General features: G+C 34.3%; 1 protein-coding gene across 2 annotated transcripts in view; it reads left to right on the forward strand.

Moving 5' to 3' along the window:
* The window catches only part of LOC140438410 (uncharacterized), a 56,761-nt gene that overhangs the window by 12,424 nt on the left and 30,477 nt on the right, over positions 1–13,860 (forward strand). The window lies entirely within an intron of this gene.

Raw genomic sequence — 13,860 nt, forward strand, 5'->3', positions numbered from 1 at the left:
TAAGTAAAAACTTTTACCGCTGTGCACAAGAGGGTTATGCCGCGATAATTTTCGTATAGTATTGTGTGTGTTTTTGTGTCTTTTATTCCGTGCCCTAGCTATTTAGTTTCTTGTATTGCTGCTAGTTTTATTTTGTATTTTTTGAGCTCGTTAAGTAGTGATGCCTGTGCTCCTAATTTATTCAATATCAGGACGTTCCATGTATCGATCCGATCCGAATTAAAGGTTTCGTGGTTTTGTAGTTTTTACGGTAACGGGTTACAGGCCTATTATCCAACCTTTAACCAGCAGGAACAGAATTTTCTTGTCTTTCATCCCCTCTCGTCTACTACATAACGCACACTCATTGTACGCCATGCATCAAGTGGCTACGAACTAAGACTAAGAAAAATATATGGAATCAAGTAAAAAAGATCCACAACGAAACTAAATTCCTGTATCTGGCTGTATACCATGTATCACAAACAATTTATTTAAAAATTCCTTTATAAAAGGTATAATATTAAAAACCCAATCAGGCTACATTACATTTTTTTACGTTTTCGGAATTAATATTCCATCATCAGTGCTATTCTAAAAGTATAGCCACTTTTATTAAATCAAACATGAAATTTAAAGTTTTGACCAAGGTTATTAAAAAAATATGGTTAATACATACTAGATGTATATGCTAAAAGCCACTAAATACATGGGTAAAAACACTTTGAATGTTTTTGAATTAACTTTGAATTACATCATAGTTTATAAAGTTAAATAATGTAATTCAAAGTTAATTCAACAACATTTAAAGGGTTTAGGGGCTCAAAACATGTACATCTAGTATGTATTAACCATATTTTTTTAATAACCTTGGTCAAAATTTTAAATTTTATATTTGATTTAATTAAAGTGGCTATACTTTTAGTATAGCACTAATGATGGAATATTAATTTCGAAAACGTAAAAAAATGTGTTGTAGTCCGATAGGATTTTTAATATTACACCTTTTATAAAGCAATGTTTAAATAATTTTTTGTTTCAAGTAAAAAAGGTTTGGTATACTTATCAGTAATCCAAAAAATATTAGTCGGTATATTCCGTTTCTAAGCGTCTTTTAGGCTCGCCTGTATTGGCATAAATATATCTTTTGCTGTCCCACCTTTATACTTTTTTTGTAGTGCTTTAGCAACTTTTTCGTTTATTGTTATAATAACAATTATTGTTTAATGTGTACTTTGCGATCCTTCCACAATAATTTTCTTCTTACTAAAGATTAAAAGGAAAAGTTAAGGAAAACAAAATTGAATATGTACTTATCAATTTATAAATACACTATGTTTTCATATTTAATAACACTTTTATCATGGGATTTTTAATGTTTTATTGTATTGTTGACTCTTCTATAATTAAATCAAAATGAATGAATCATATAACTGGGAAATATTTACATACCCATAACATACATGTGAATATTATTATGGGTTATTAAACATGAAAATTGTTTTTCTTAAGTAGTGCCACCTAACTATTTCCAGTTATTCAAGGATGGCACGCATACAAAACTACTTTAATAAATCAATTTAAATGTGACATAAAATTACGAAAACGAGAACGTGGTCAACAATAAAAGCTTCGTTATATGATATTACAAAAAATGTATTATATAACTGAAAAGTTTCTGATATATATTTTAGTAGAAATACATTAAAAGTGAAAATGACTAGAAATGTCATAATTTAACTAATTTTTGGAACTATTATATTACAAATAACATTATTTTGCACAAGTGAAATTGGTATTAAAAGATATTAAAATGTGTAATGTTTAAAATATGTAAAAAAATAGATTGTGATGACCAAGTACATACCTTCACCTTCCATATTTAGTAATATAATGTGTATATTACATTTTTATTATTGTAACATTTTTTTTATAATTAAAATATTAAATAATTTTTAATCCTTTTACCCCTGTTGCTGAGACGCCGATGGCCGTATTTGCAAATAATATATACGCGGGTGGTCGTGTTTACCATTAGGAAATTTCATTGTAATCTACCGACTATATCAAAACACGGAAGGTCCGACTTATTAAAGACGCCGGGTTGGTTAATCCTCGGTTAATTCTTTACAGTTTTAAGCGGTTTCTGTTTGATAAATTTGATAAACATCGTCGAAATCATTTTATAGTATTTTTCTGAGAGAACGTAATTCAGAAAATTTTATTTTCCTCACGTTCCGAATTACTGGTACCGTACTTACCTCGAACCTTCCGATGTTCGTTAGAACCTTACCTTCCTAGAAATACATACAGGCTGGCCTGTCATTTTTAAGTGGGGGATATCACACCTTATTTTTGGGAACCTTGTACATTTTGAGAGGAAGAAAATCACTTCTGGCAGGGCGATCTTTGAGTAAAGCCGCTTGCCTATATTACCGCCTCTGTGTTATCTTACCGTCTCTGTGATTTTTTTCTTTAAGCGTGTATACACTTAAATATTTGAGTTTCTTAATTTAATACCATGTTAGATTCAAGATTGGTATAAACTACCTTTAATTTAATTAATTTCAGTGTTTAATACAAGTAAAGTATTATAATAGCTACAGTGAAGTAGTGTAGCAGTCATCAAGATGTATCGTAAGTTATCATAATCATATTATCTTCAACTGTCTGGGCGAATCTCCGTCGACTATTTCTTCTTCTGTAGTTAAGGTTAACATTCAATCAAGGAACATTTAATATTTTCAACGAACTTTCGATCAGCTATTAAGAACTTCTAAATTACGAACACTTAATTCTCAGTTAATCATTAAATAACAGTGCGAGACCGATAATTATCTTAATACTAAGTGCGGGTTGGTTTAATTTTTATAATACAGAATTCTTGAAAACTTTTTGTATTCTTTAGAATTTAAATTTATTCATTTTGTTATTTGTTATAATTGGTATACATTTTTAACCCGTTATCTCGAGATAAGCCCTTAACCAGCAAAGAGAGACTTCTTTAATCAATTTTCGTTGAATATTTTTAAATACTATCAGGCTCCCTTCGCTGATAATCTAAACTGTGCATGATTTTATTATATTATGATATTTCTAAAGGTATTTTCTAATTACGTAAAGTAGGTCAACGGAGTCCACCTAATATATTTATTATTTGTTTATATAGTGTGTTGACCAAATTTATTTAATAATTAACTGTTGATTTCTTTTCTTGGATTTGGTCTCAGAACCTAAATATCTTTCCTTACCTTTTTCTTTTCTAAGGTTTCTTAATTTTCTGCTTTTTTTCTATCTTATTTTATTTTTGCTAATTGTACCCGTCTATCTTTTTGTTTATTTCTATATCTTTTTTAACATCTCTTATCCTGTTCTACCTTTACTTATTTCGTCTGTTGGGCCCATTCCCGGTTCCAAAAGCTTGTTTCGAACACACGACTCGCTCTCCACCAACCATCTGGCTGCCGTCCGCAGTGTCTCCATTGGTGACCTTTCTAGCACCATCCAAAAATGGTTTCCGAGGTTACAATATTGTTAAGTAAATGAAAATGCTCTGTAACTCCGATGAAGAAAAATCAACTGAGGAAAGATTAACTTAAAAAAATTTCGAATTTTGTAAAATTTTATTGCTCATTGTCGTTTTTTATTTGTCTATTCCACTATAATCTAGGACATCCTCTTTCTATTTGGTTTTTATTTCCAAGTTTTCAGCGGTATTCTTGTCTCCATCGTTCGCATATGTCCATACCAAGAGTAATTTTCCTTTTTCTGTTTTGTCACTTAGTGTCTCGTTCACATTCATTAGGTTTCTAATGCGTTCGTTCATTCCACACTTTGTCCATTAGTGTTAATATGCAGCTTCTTTTCCATATGCATTTAGATTTCTTTTTTATTGAAGATTTTTATTTTTTTTTTATTTCTGTAGACTAAACATTAAACGAGATATAGTCCAATCGGGATAGCATTAGACCTTGCATGGCGAATTGCTCCAAATTTTATTCTAACCTTTATGAGGGGTCAATAGTAGTGTAATTTTAAAATCACGACTGAATTCCATCGTTGCGATAGCCGCCATGTTGATTTTAAAAGAGAACCGTTTTTGCTCAATATCTCCGCCATTTTCAACAGACAAAAAGTTGCAAATGCGATTTCTTACAATATTCCTTTTACAAATTTTTTTTCGTGCGGTCGATATTTTCCGAGTTAAGTGGGAAAATAGTGGAAGGTGGTGAGCATAATTATTGAATTATCTCGTTTATTATTAACGTTATGAGATAAATGTACATGAACAAAAATGGAGAGAATTTTATTTTATACAATTTTGATCTCTTATTTTTTTGCTAAAACCAATATTTATCTTCTTAAAATTTGTTCTCTCAGTAAAGATTGCAAATGATTACAACCATTTTCACGTTATTTGTTAATGACTGAAATAATTGGCTGGAGTTTATATTAAATCACTTCTTTCAACGTATAAGCCAAGAAATGTTTGCTCTTCCAAGACTGTACTTTCCCTTATTTTTGTTAGAATATTAGACTTATTATTGAACATTTGGGTTCTCTCATGTGACCAAGACACTCCACTTTTAATTTTGCTTTTGACTCTCCGTATTCCTTCTTGCTCGTTATTCATTCTTCGAAATTTGTAATACATATTCTTAGTATGTGTAACGCAACGTTACTAGCCGGGACATACGGTGTCAGCACAGGTAGTCTGAGGTTTTCCTCATAGATAAATCATGGTTGGGTTCATAACGATTAACATCTTATCCTAGGCTATGCAGATCACCTGATAATCTTAACCTACGACAAATTTAATGGCACACTTATATAGGGTGTTTTTTTGAGAGCTATAGAACTTTGAACTGAAATTAAACAATGATGATTTTTATAAATTTTTATAAATTGACATGAAATTGACTTTATTCGAAAGATAATATTTTGGCATTATGATCATCATCGCTGGCTCTAACGTAGTCTGATCTGGAGCTCCAATTTTTATCACTATTTCCAGTATTTGTCGCCGTTTATCGGCAATAACGCAGCGAATGTTGTCCTCCAGATGGTCAATCGTTTTATGCTTATCGACGTAGACTAGTACCTTTACATATCCCCACATAAAATAGTCTAGCAGTGTTGAATCGCAAGATCTTCGTTCCAAACGTTTCCTTCAATAAATTAATTGTCGCACGAGCTGTGTGACATGTTGCGCCCTATTATTGAAACGACAGCTCTTGCACATCGTAGTTGTTCAACTGGGAAATGAAAAAGGCAGTAATCATGGCTCTACAGTAATCACCATTGACTGTAATGTTCTGGTCAGCATCATTTTTAAAGAAGTACGGTCCAATGATTTTATTAGACAATCAAACACACCAAACAGTCAGTTTTTCTAAATGTAATAGTTTCTCAACATACATTTGAGGATTATCTTCAAATGTATGTTGAGATCTCCATATTATACATCATCTCCTTGTTATACTCCAAATAGGGCAGTTTTGTTTGTTGACGTAGCCATTCAACCAGACCTTAGCTTCATCACTAAGCAAAATTCACATCGAAATCAACAACAATCTCGTTTTGGACCCACTCACTGAATCTACGAATCTACACCTTGCTAGTTGATGATGTAACTTCAATTTTTGCGTGATTGAATGAGTTAGATTTTGTAAGCACGCAAAGCAATATCTTTTCGCAAAATCTTCCATAAAGTGAATAAACACGTATCCAACTGCTGTGAAAGATGGCAGATAGACTGATTCGGGTCTTCCTGTACGCTACGCTCTACAGCAGCAACAACGTCTTATATACGCATTGTACGACATGTCTGTGGATACATATTATCATTTAGAGTAAACGTGATGCAAAAACGTTCCATGGTTAATCGAATTACTTGCTCTGATGGACTATTATGTTGACCATAAAATGGACGTAGTGCGCGATCGAACGTATTTCGAACACAGAACCACAATTTTCAAAATAAATTTGTACAATTTGGAAGCGTTGTTCGGGCGCCAAGTCTAGTCATGCTGAAATGCCAAAACGAACTTAACATAAATTACTTGACAGCTATCAAAATGGCCGACAGTTAAAAAAGTGTTACCAACTTACACTTCTATACCTCTAAAAAAACACCCTTTATTAGAGATAGAATGCAACAGAATGTAGTTAAAGATGCAATTTTCATTACAACCAATAATTGTGGCCTAATTTCATACAAACAATATTTAAATTAGACATTTCACAAGAAAGTAGTTTTAGAATCGTGCTAAATATTTCTATTTTAAAAACAACAGCAAATAATTGGTTTATTTTATAGTTGCGGCTTATTACCAAGAAAATATCTGAATAAAAAAAGCGAGTGCTCAGTTTATTGCCCTAATGTATTTAATATTAACAAATATATGAAAAATGATTAAAAAAACCAAGGCTAATGGTCTATTCTAAAATTATAGAATTTATGGATGGTTGTCAAAAATGCATAAAATAAATAATTTTATGGTCGGTAGTTTTGATTTAGCACAACCAACAATTCAGTGACAATACTTTTATAATTTTCACATAATTTCTCACATTATAACCTTCAAACACTTACACTTAAATTAGCTAAAGAACAAGGTTGAATAACGTCTTTGTACTTTGAGTATAATAATATACATATAAGTATTTAATAGTCTTTTAAATTGAAGAATATGTCAAAGACAAGGTATATACCACAGAAGAAAACAAATCAGAACAATTTTAAGTTAATTAAAGAGTTAATAAAGCGGCAAATCTGGTAAAATGAATTTTCTTTCATTGTTTGTCATAGATAGATTAAAATTTACGAAACAGAAGTTATGCCATTTTTAAATGTAAGTTAAGGAAGACTGTGAGTGACTGAACGAAAAAGTATAAGAAGAATTTTGGATCTCTAAAGAATAATAATGGTGGAAGAAATCTTTTTTTACGAAATATGAAATCTGAAATAAATTTTGTGAGTAAAGATAATTAAAGCCAGCTTAATATATACTTAAGAAATAAATGCTCCAATAATATAATAATTAGCCTGACGAGCCACGAAAGTTATCCTTGGCATTATACGAATAGGAGTATACCAAAAGATAGATGAAATCATAAGCGACACACAATTTGGCTTTAGAAGGAGGTTACCTGTACATACATACACACACACACACACACACATGAGTTCATCCCAACCCCTATGGAACATGAGTGTACCACTGCTAGACAGTGGGACCCCCATGTCCGAAGATCAGACCGGTCTCGTTCCAAAAGAGCAAGTCATTTTGGCTCGGTACCTATCTGACCCCCAGGTTTTTCCACCACCCCTCCTCTACGTCTGACATACGCAGAGGAGGCTTGAACTGTTACGTCGGGCGATTTGGGAAAAGAAACACCCTCCATTTTCCATGACTTGTGGTTAGGCCACCTATCTGTAGGGGTAGCTTAGTGTAGCTTTTCTCCCTATTTACTTTACTGAGTTTACTATGGCTTTACTTTGGGCTCTGTGACCCTAAAAAAATGTGTGTCCGATCAGGGGGTCGACAGCAAACTGTCGGCCCCCTGTTCGGTTGTTGTGTGCTCGGTCACACAGTCGTCAATTTGGCAAAACAAGTTTTGGTCTCCTTGCCGACTGGGCGATCGATAGGCCTGGCCATCGAGCCCGTGCTTGTCGCACACGACCTCGATGCTCAGTTTTCGCGAGTTGCCTGTGGCAACTTAGTCCTGAAGGGCTATTCCTGAAGGGTCTTTTTCCTTAGGGGCGTGCCTGAGGGGCCTCAGACTTGTGGCTTTACTTATTAGGATTTTGTCCTGTTTATTGATTTTACTTTATTGGCCTATACAGATTTTTGTTAGTGGGTTTTTGGGTGAAATAATAATAGGGGTAGGGGTTTTAATAGGTGGGTGGGATGTGCATTCCCAAGTGTATAATGCTCTCACACATCCCGTGTATATGTTTTTGGGTTTTTTGGTTTTGTTTTTAACTGGTTAGTGAAATAAATATAACTGAAATAATAAAAAAAAAAACATAAAAGAAAAATTTGGGGGATTGGGATGGGATTTAGGGTTTTTTTTGGTGAGCTAAGCTCTTTTTTGTTTTTTTGATTTTTTTTGTGTTTTTGTGTTTTTGTGGGCCAAATCTGCTAAGCAATAGATTAGGGCTACTCATGTGAATATCTTTCTTTACGTTCAATTAGGGTTTCCCCTGTATCCAGCCAGCTGTTGTTTTGGCCGTCTATGTACTGTCCTTATATTAGGATCGTAGTTTGTCAACTCTCTTAGCGAACGGTTCGAATGGTTTCTGAGGTTTTCAAAAAGCTCATATGCATGTTCGACCATCATGTTCAGGACGCTCTTTTGCTGCGAATCCCTATATACGTACCTTAGTGGCACATATTTAGGAATTTTAAGAGCCTCTCTGATCATGTAGTTCTGTACAGTTTGGATTTTCTTTCTGTTTGTTTCACATGCATGCCCCCACGCTGCTGAGGCGTATGTGAGGGTTGGCAGAATGATGGCATTTGCCATTCTTATTTTCGTTTTGAACCTCAGATTACTTTTCCTCCCTATAAGCGAGGAGAGTTGACTTTTAAGGATTTTTGCCTTTTGAACTGTTCTGTTTATGTGTTTAGTAAAGGTGAGACGTTTATCTAGCGTTACTCCGAGATATTTGGCGTCGTCTTGCCATTCGACCGGAGTATCGAAGATAGATAGTTCCCTGTTGGGGATTCCGTGCCGTCTTTTGTACATGACTGCCTGAGTTTTGTCCGGGTTGACGGCAATTTTCCACGTAACACACCAAGATTGCAAATGGTCTAGTGCCGTTTGCAAGTATCTAGTGGCCAGATCAGGATTTATGCTGCTAGCAGCTATAGCAGTGTCATCGGCGTAAAGGCTGAGCATAGTATGTTGATCACCACCAGGGGTATCTGAAGTGTATATGGTGTACAGGTAAGGCGACAGCACGGCTCCCTGTGGCACTCCAGCCTCCATGATTCCGACTTCGGATAGGGTGGGCCCTATTCGAACTCTGAATCTTTTGTTGGCTAGGTACGAGGAGAGGAGACATGTCATCGCTTCACTGTACCCCATTTCGTTCATTTTATACAGCAATCCGTCGTGCCATACTCTGTCAAAGGCTTTACTGACATCTAAGAAGGCGGTTGCTGTATATTTTCTTTCATTATACCCCTTAGTGATGTACTCTGTCAATCTTAGTATTTGCAGTTCGCAGGAGTGATTGCTCCTAAATCCAAACTGCGCTTCAGGGATTGCATCCGTTGCCTCAGATTCTTCTCTTAATCTTGCCAAGATGACTCGCTCAGCAATTTTGCTTACTGATGATAGTAGGCTAATGGATCGGTAGTTCTGTGGAAAAGTTCCGTCTTTACCCGGTTTCTCTATCATTATAACATGGGCCTCCTTCCACCTGTCAGGAAAGTATCTTAATCTTATGATATGATTGATTATGTTCGTTAGATGAACGATTGCTTTCAGTGGCAGATTTTTTAAGGCCCTGTTTGTGATGTTATCTGGGCCTGGAGCCTTCTTAGCGTTGGTCATTTTGATAAACTGCTGGATTTACTCGGGGGTGGTATGCCTGAGAGCTATGTCGCCTCTACTTCTCTTTAGACGCCTGCTCCTTCTTTCTACTTCGTCTTCGAAGTCTGGATCTTCATCGGGATGGTAGTTGTTTCTGCATCCTCTTTCTAGTGTATCTTTCATGACCTCCGCTTTGTCTTGTTCAGAATAAACTAGGCCGTTTTCCCCATGTAAGGTGGGTATTGGCTTTTTATCCTTTCGCAAGACTTTAGAAAGCTTCCAGAAACCTGATTTATTAGGGTCTAGCTGTTGGATGAAGTCGTCCCAGCTGTTATTTCTGTGGATTTCCAGCTGTTTTTTAACCTCCCTATTTAGTTCATTGGCAATTCTTTTATCTTCTATGTTCCTAGTCCTGTTTGCCCTTCTTCCTGTACCTACCCTGTACATACATACAAGCCCGTATTTATCGAGCACGTGACGTCAATACAGACTTCGCGTGCTTTCGTACGAAAGTCGCAAGGATAATATCAAAGCTGCACCAACAACCAACAAAAAGGCCATTGTAAGAGTCGATAATAAAACATCAAGGAGGTTTAACATAAAGAGAGAGAAAAATATTAACATCAAACAACACTTATCCTAAAAAGTACTAATTTTATTTATAGACAACCCTGATATCGTTGTAAAAATAATTTTCTTCTTATCTTGTTAATATAATAAAAGACTTGTACTTGTAAAAACTAAAAGACTATATTTAAAAATGACATACAATTCGTATGTCATTTATGTCATAAAAATCGTATTTCGATGTATATTCCTGATAAAAACTTTACCTGCTTCTTGGGAATACAGATTATAGATTAAGATATAATAATTAATTATATATATATATATATATATATATATATATATATATATATATATATATATATATATATATATATATATATATATATATATATATATATATATATATATATATATATATATATATATATATATATATATATTCAGGGATTCTACAGTTTTGCTCTACTGCCTTCCCTCGCTCAACCGTTTCCATCTCTCTCTGTTGTCCCATTCTCCATCGTTTAGGCCTCTCTTACTCATGGCGTCGTCTACTTCGTTCCACCAGGATTTTCGGGGTCGTCCTCTTTTCCTCCTTCCTATGGGGCTTCATTCAGTTATTCTCTTTATCCATGTGCTGTCGCTAGTTCTTCTTACATGCCCATACCACTTTAGTCTTTTTTGTTCTATATATGTTAGTAGGTCTGTTTCGATTGACGTTATTTGCTTTATTTCGTCATTACTTCTCCTATCCATTCTTGTTACTCTGTTGCTACTATCTTATTGCGTTTTTCTTGTTTATGATCCAATTTTCAGCCCCATATATCATAATACTTCGCACTAATGTTTTATAAGTCTGTGTTTTTGTCTTCATATTTAGGTGTCTATCTAAATTATTACATAAAATCTATAACAATTAATTATTTAGTATTAAATTATTTATAAATAAGCGACTTACTAATCTTTAATTCAAACTTTTTTCTGTTTAAAAACCAATAGAACTTTGATACATGTCTCTGTACCGTCTGCTGTACATTATTTTGTAAATAATTGCTAATATGACAGAAAGATTTTGTTTAATTTAAACTTTACCATAAGTTTGCTCCAAAAGGGCGAAATACGTATCAGCGAATGGTGGTGCTCTGTACTGAAATTAAATTTTAACTGTCTTTCACGTTTTTTTCTGTTTGTCCAAATTTTGTAAAAAATTATGAATAACTGAACTTTAATATATGACAAATATACAAAATGTATCCAAAAATGAATGCAATATAAAAAAATCTAGTTAGAACATGTAAATTTTTAGATTTCAAATATGATTATTTTTTAGAGATAAGTCAAGTGTGAAACGTTGACGTCAAACACCTTACATATTGTAATTCACTTTTTTATTTTCCTTTCTGGAAGCATTCTGCTATATATTGGTTATACTGTAGCCAACTAGTATATTGCAAATCTTTTATTTATTAATGTTATCCATTACAGAATTATTCTCGTACCTCGTACCAGCTTGTACAGGTCTAGTGGATGGATACCATAGGTTTCTGGAGACGCAGCATTTTCTGTACGTGTCACTTGACTGGCGCATCTTCAGTAAGGAAAAATGTTTTGATTCTGTACTGATTCCTTTTGTTTTCCGAAATAGTTTATCCATGTCCGTCCGATATGCATTTTGCATGTTTTTAACCGAGTAAACTTTTCCAGTAAGAATTAGTGTTGAGATTCAGGCTCTTATCTGACCACGTGCAGTACTTTTTGGCACTTCTGAAGCTACACATCTATCTATACGTATATTAACCTTTTTTAAAATGAAAAGCCTCATATTAATTTCTATTGCGCAAGAGGAACTACAGAGGAATATTCTTACAGGAAACTTGCTTTTCCACTACTACTGTAAATTTCTGCACCTGTTTTTCGGCAGTTGTAAATGTATCTTTTAACCAGGTGTAACCATGCAGCTAGATTGTGTGTTCTCGTCTTTGGGTCTATATTTTAATACCATTTAGAAGTCATCATTAGTCATTGCCCCCTCCCCCGTTTTATCGTTTAGAAGAAGGTGATTTACTAAGGCATTCATAATAATTGCTGCTGCAAATTTAACATTATTCAACGTACTTTACCTTTCACCAACCTCAGATTTGTAACATTCAGAATTAAAGGATCTGTTCCCTCTTAATTGCAATTTGGGGTAAGTTTCGTGATTTTGGACTTCTGCGGGCCTCACACACATGCGCGCACGCAAGCACACACACACACACACACACACACACACACACACACACACACACACTCACACACTCACGCTCAACCCAGCCCCTAGGTACATGTGTATACATGTGTATATTGTACAGTGGGATCCACATGTCCGAAGATCAAACCGGTTACACTTAGTTATGAAGTGGTTCCTATCTGACCTCCAAGCTATTTCTCCACCCTTCCCAACGTGTGACTTACGATGGGGAGGTTTATGAACTGATCGTTCCTTTGGGCGACCTGGGTAATGAAACACTTCCTGTTTTTCTTGATTGTGGTTAGGCCACCTTTAGGGGTAGCAGAAAATCGGCTTTTCTCCCTAATTGCTTTTCTAAATTTAATTTTGTCATAAAATAACATGATTTCGGGACTTAAGTATCTAAAAAAGTGTGTGTATTAAAAAACATTAATTAAAAGAAATAAAAATAAAATTAAGCTCAACTAATTAAAGATAAAAGAATAAGGGCAATGCTCTTTTTTTTCACTTCTACTACTGTTTCCGTTAGATTATTGCGTAACTATCTCAAGTCTTCGTTACTCCTGTTGGTCCTCCCTATATCCCCCTGTCTCCGTGTAATGGTAAAATTGGCTTTCTATCTTTCCGCAAACATTTTTTAGCTCTTGTCGCATATAATTGTCCCAACATTAATTTCTATATTTTCCTAGTTATTTCTTGACTTCTCTATTTAGTTCGTTATCAATTATTCTTTTTAGCAGGCATTGGTATCATTTTTAATTATTTTCTTTAATTTTTCCACACTTTCTTATAATTGTGTTATGTTATTTGTTGTTGATATTGCACCGATGTTTTCGTTCACAATTCTTTTGAAGTTTGGCCAACTTGTTCTTTTTTTTTGTGGGGTTGCAAATAGTTTTTTTCTATTGCTCCCAGGGTCAGTACGATTGGGTTATGTATTGTATCTTTCTCATTTAATAAATGTATTTTATATTGTTGACCCACATTGTGAAGAATTTCTATTTAAAAATAGGTGGGAAGTATGTCCCCGTCGAAGTATATTGCTTCCACTAGTCCTGTTACATAGATGTTATTTTTTTTCTTTGAGAAAGCCACACAATAGTCTCCCGTTACGGTTTGTTACTCTATCATCTCGCGTTTAGGTCTCCTATGATAACAGTGGGCTCTTCTGTGTTCAAAATGTTACTCAGGTCCTTATTGAAGATAGGGTCTTGTGGTCTAACGAACGCTTAAACAATTTTTAGCATATCGTTTCCCGTTATGATCTTTCCTATGATGGTTTTCATAGTAACCAAACCTAGTATGTGAATTAGTTAATGTTTTATTCTTTTTTTCACCAGAATGACTTTACCTCCTAATAGTGTCCTGTGATCATTTCTAAAGATATCGTAGCCCGGAAATTTGGTTCTCATTTTTTTTTTGTTACCTTTATTTCAAGTCTGTTAGATAAATTCATCCAGAATTTTGTTTTTAGTCATTAGCATTCCTGAATTCCATGATCCAACTCGTAGATCGTCCACCCGGCTAGACATTACAAG

Source organism: Diabrotica undecimpunctata, chromosome 4 (assembly GCF_040954645.1).
Source record: "Diabrotica undecimpunctata isolate CICGRU chromosome 4, icDiaUnde3, whole genome shotgun sequence".
NCBI classification, from domain to species: domain Eukaryota; kingdom Metazoa; phylum Arthropoda; class Insecta; order Coleoptera; family Chrysomelidae; genus Diabrotica; species Diabrotica undecimpunctata.